This window comes from Spinacia oleracea, chromosome 3 (genome assembly GCF_020520425.1).
Source record: "Spinacia oleracea cultivar Varoflay chromosome 3, BTI_SOV_V1, whole genome shotgun sequence".
NCBI lineage: Eukaryota > Viridiplantae > Streptophyta > Magnoliopsida > Caryophyllales > Amaranthaceae > Spinacia > Spinacia oleracea.
In genome coordinates, this window is record NC_079489.1 from 101,178,502 (window position 1) to 101,183,829 (window position 5,328).

General features: G+C 35.0%; 1 long non-coding RNA gene across 1 annotated transcript; it reads left to right on the forward strand.

Annotated features, from left to right (window-relative positions):
* The first annotated feature begins 306 nt into the window (after window positions 1-306).
* LOC130469212 (uncharacterized) lies at window positions 307-5,119 on the forward strand. The gene is made up of 3 exons (XR_008929614.1): window positions 307-576; window positions 4,575-4,667; window positions 4,754-5,119. It is a non-coding gene; the product is annotated as an uncharacterized lncRNA (long non-coding RNA).
* The last annotated feature ends 209 nt before the right edge of the window (window positions 5,120-5,328 follow it).

A 5,328-nucleotide genomic window follows, 5' to 3' on the forward strand; every position in this document is an offset into this window, starting at 1 on the left:
TCAAAAGTTGAAAATGGCACTACTACAAAATAGGCTTATAGCAACGCCCTTTTATGCAACAGTTTCACAGGCGTTGCTATATTAATTTAAGTAGAGTTTGACTTTGAAAAAGTGTTGCTATAAAGAACTATGGTAACAATTGTATATTAAGATCAATTTATTGCAACAATTTTATTTATTTATATTTTAATGAAATATTGCAAAGTTTTTTTTGTAAAAGTATTTAAAAAAAATTAAAAATTAAAATTTAAAACAACCCTTCGGGGCCTCAATCCCTTCTTCCCAACTTTTGGTTTCCCTCAAAAATTAAAAGCTTCATGAACCGCTGTTTTTTTTTGTTTCCCTCAATGACTCAATCCCTTCTTCCCAACCCTTCTGTTTCACCCCAAACCCTTTTTCTCTTTCATCTGCTTCGGGTCTTCTTCTCTCTGCTTCCTTCTTGTCTATCATATTCATCATCGTTTTTGAAGCAAATGCGAATTGGAGATTGGCGTTTCTTAATTGGAAATTGGGTGTATGAATTGGAGATAAGGAGAAATTGACAATTAGCGTTTCTGAATTGGCGAGAAGAACAAGGTTAGTTGGCATATATCTCTTCCAATTTGGTCTTAAGTTCCACAACGATGCTGTTTAATTAACCGGTTGCTATTTTTGTGTTATTTTTTAGGCTAAATTAGGGTTTCTTAATTAGGGAAGTCTGTTGATTTTTATTCATGTGTGTATTAGTTACTTAAGGATGAAGCATTGTATGATTCTGTTAATTAGGATGAAGCATCCTATGCTTTAGTTACAGATTTTTATTTGTTGAATATCAAAAATTTTTGTGATCGGTCGATGGGTTATTTTAGATGATTTAATTCTGATTTTTGGCACTTTCCGTGGAAATTTTGTATGTGTTGCTGGGTTTTTTTGGGTGTTCGGGTGTTGGTGGTTCATGGCAGCTGGTTTCGTTCTGTTCATGTGTTGGGGATGGCTCTGTTTTAATTAGTTGTTGTTGGTATACATGGTCTCATGGGGAGGTAGTTAACTGATGCGTGTTATGTTGTTGGTAATTGGGGTTCTGCTGCAGGTTTGTCTTGCTGCTTTTGCACATTGTGCTGATCCAATATAGGCTAAAATCATATGAGATATCATATATGTATGTGGCACTTCTATGCATTGAAACCTCACTTTGCCTCAAAAATAATGCTGATCCAAAATTGACCTGAGCTTTTGCTAATGGATGCCTCCTTGTGAGACTGATATTGAACTATTTCGCATTTAATCCACTAAAGTAAAAATTTTCAAGGGTGTGACTACAAACTATCCTTCAATTAAAATCGACATTAAATTAGTGATCACAAAATTTCAGCAGTATAGTTCTATGAACAAAAATTACAAAGGTTTTGTAACTTATTAATTCAATAGTGTTCCAAGTGTCAGGATACATACCGAGATAGGAATTTATTCCTGACCAAAAACAATTTTTCAAGTCCCTCGGCACCAAGATAGATAATTCCAGTAATTAGTGATGTTCCTCTCACTATATATCCAACACAGGTTTTAGAAAATCATTTAAAAGTTAAAAAAAATAAGGCGTCTTTTTTATGTCGATTAATGTAGTTTTGTAAGCTGTAAAGGGATAGATTGAAAAATGGAAATGCATTTGCATGCATTTCTTGATATTCTTGTAGGAGACTAATAGTGCACCATCTTGAATGCTACTCACATTATGCTAAATAACAATACTTCTATATATTACATAAAGTTCTTCTAGTACAAACTAAAGGTTTTACACTTAATACATAAAAAATTATCAGTATTTTTAGATCATGTTTCAAGGAGAGATAAAGTGGACAATGAAAAAAATCTCTGATTATTTCTTAATCCATCCCTAATCAACCTATATGAAGTATTACAGTAAGGCTTGGGAATACTAGCCGTCTAGCATATAATACTATGTTATACAGCTCATGAAAATTAGACGACGAGCTTCCTGATATGCCCTCAATCAATTCGGTGGCATCAGCATCTCAACTGATTTGAATTTATTCTGAAACTCAGAGAGGAGAGCTAGGTTTTCTTGTCGAAGGAGAATAGCCTTTTGCCTTAGCTTTTCATTCTGTTCCAAAGTACTTTGTTCTGTAAGTACAAGTTCAGGTCGTTAGCTCCATGCCTCCCTTCTTCGTTCAATTTATAAGATAGTGCTTGAGTAGCCTGTAGCCTTCAAGGAAAGTTCTCTGGTGGTCATATTTCAGATTTAACCAGGCCTGGAAATCTACTAGATCACTAACAAATAGAGAATCGCCAACTGATTTCAAAGTATAATCTCACAAATAACACAAACTATATGTGCACATGAAAACATACAAAACAGAAGAAATCACTAGATCGTCACTGAATATCAACATTCACTTATACTTTAGGGTATTGTAAGAATGTCAACATGTCTATCCCCACTCTAAACTTTAAGCCTGCCTCTGCAACTGTTGCTTTATGTTTTGTTGCTTATTCTGAGATCTGGGCTCTGTAGTGTTCATCAGGTCTGCCTGCTTTATGCCTGCTTCTAATGTACTGTTGGTCAGTTCTAATGTACTGATGTGTTTTGACACTACTACAGAAATGTCATTTAACAGCGTTAATTTAACAACGCTTTTTGCCCTTCTGCTATTAAAGATATAAAATATAGCATATTACAACGCTTATAATAAACGTGCTATCATAAATGCTCATTTGACAGCGCTTACCCGATTTGCGCTGTCATATTACATATGTATAACAACGCTCCAAAAACCAACGCTATCAAATAATATACGACAAACACCTAAAAACACACACTCTCTCATAATAATATAAATAAACCGCCTTCTTCCTCCCTCGCTTCTTCCTCTGCAAAACCCTTGTACTGTCAAGACTCTCAAATCTCAATCGATCACAACTGGAGCGGCAAAACCCACGACGGAGATTTCCTTCACGCTGCGGCGTTTTCCTCCACCTAGCGCTTCTCTTCACCTGGTGGCGCTTCCCTTCTCACGACGAGATTGAATAACCAATTTGAAGGTATACTCCATAAAATTCAAGGAAATTTGCTGATTTGTGTTTAGGTTGTTCTTAATTTTGCGGTTTAAGTGTGCGGTTATAGTTAATTAATTTTCTTGAATTGGTTTTGTGGGGAAGGGGGTTTGAATCAAATACGATTGTTTTAATTATTGGTTTTGGGTTTTGGTCCTCGAATTGTATATGTAGGTTGTGAGTATTATATGATTTCGTTATTGGGTTCATAAATTATCCAGATTTCTGCAGTTGTGATGGCTGATATGCCTTTTGGTTTTACATTACACTAGGAGGCGTATGGTTTTCCTACTTGTGTTTACTTATGTTCTCTTGTTCTAGATGTTTTAAGCTTAAGAGTTAAGAATTAAGATCTTTTATTTTTCAACAGAAACCAGTTACTAACACCCCCAACCCCTTCCAATGCTTCTTTCAAAGTAGTTGAGGTAATTGCCAGTCCAGATGCTCCTAAACAGTCGTTTGAAGAATTGTTTGGTGCTGTTAAGCAACAGTGATTTTTTTGCATTTATTAAGAATGGTGTGTCAATACTTGATAATAATGTACAAAAGTTCACCACTTTTACAATTGTCTTTATAGAAATTTAATAACTTCCTTAATTACCACTATATTCATTAGCTTACAATAATCAGTTGAGTTATACTACTTATATGCTCGTTTTTAAGCTATTCTTATACTTGGGAGTTGGGATATTGATTTTAACTTGCTGATGTTTAGAGTATATATGCTTGATTTTCACTTAAAATTTCAGATATTATCGCCTGCAAGGCCGAAGGTGTTTACACTCGGAAGTTATTAAATTCCAAATAGGGCCGGGGTTAGGGGGAGGGGTTGTGAGAAGGTTGTACTTACATTTTTCACAACTCTGATTCATGTTACATTGCTAAAGAAAAATCCAAAATAGGAAGATGAAAACAAAATCAACCAAATTATTATTGAATAGTCAGAGAAAAATAGTATGTTTAGATGAAAGAATCTTACACAAACATGCAATAAGATACACTGAAATAAACGGAGAACATTTAAATCAAAGATACTCTAAAACTCAAGAATTAAGGAGTAATTTAGAAGAGCAAAGCTGTTAAGGAAACAATAACAACAACCAAGCCCGATACCTGCAAGGATACACCACTACACCACTACACCATCACTCTACACTCTGATCTGAAATAAGAAGTTGTCTCTTCGTCACTTACTACTACTGATGTTCTGCTTTCCTTCTCCTGAAATGCTTGAACTAGGCATAGCCTGCAGAACTATGAATCACATATTTATCAAATTCCAACTAAAAAAATAAACCAGTTTATTGACAGCACGAATAAGGTATTGCTAAGTAACTAAAACAACAGACTTAGAACCTTGCATGTTTATTGTGCTTTTCATTGGTCTCATGTAAAAACCAGTACAAAATAGGAGACTTAGAATAGCAAACAACAGTAAGTTCCTGCATATATGTGCTTTTCATTTGTCTCATGCACGTCAAAAATTCATACTTGTAAAAAATAAAGTTTGCTCTGTTTATTAGAAGAAGAGTGATGCCGCAGAAAAGTCTACAGCGGGACTTCAATATCATCAAAAGCATGCTCGTAGAGGATATGCTCGACTTGAGAAAGATGTGGTAAATGCATTTTGAGTATGTCTATGTTGAAAAATGATAATAAAATGTATCCTATAAAGGTCATAGTTTAATTTGTCTTTGCACAGATCACAATTTACATCTATGTGTCATCAATTGGCCGAGCGCAACTGTGGAATTTTAATAAAGAACCGACTGAAGGAAATAATACCCTTGGTCCAAGTATGCATTTAATGGTAAGTCTAATAAATGCGGTTTAGTATTAATTATACAAGTTAAATAATTCAGTGAGATCAAGTGAACCGTATGCCTAGCTAGAGGCCGCTTCAGTTCAAGTGGATTAATGATATTAATCCACATCTTACTCTTGACTGAACTCGTAGGGTCACACAAACAGTACGTAAACGGATCAAGTATTTAATGGAATTAAATACTCCATCTATGGATATTCGGAATCGACGGACCTTGGTTTCAGTGGGAGCTGAGATCGTCACAGGCAAATAAATGAATACTCCGGAAACGATGATATTGCCGGAAACGGAAATATGGATCGTATCGGAAATATAAATATTATCCAAGTCGTAGATGTTGCCGGAAACGGAAACATGGTACGTATCGGGAAATATTATCGGAAATGGAAATATTGCCGGAATCTGAAATATTGTCGGAAATGGAAATATTGTCGGAATCAGAAATATTATCG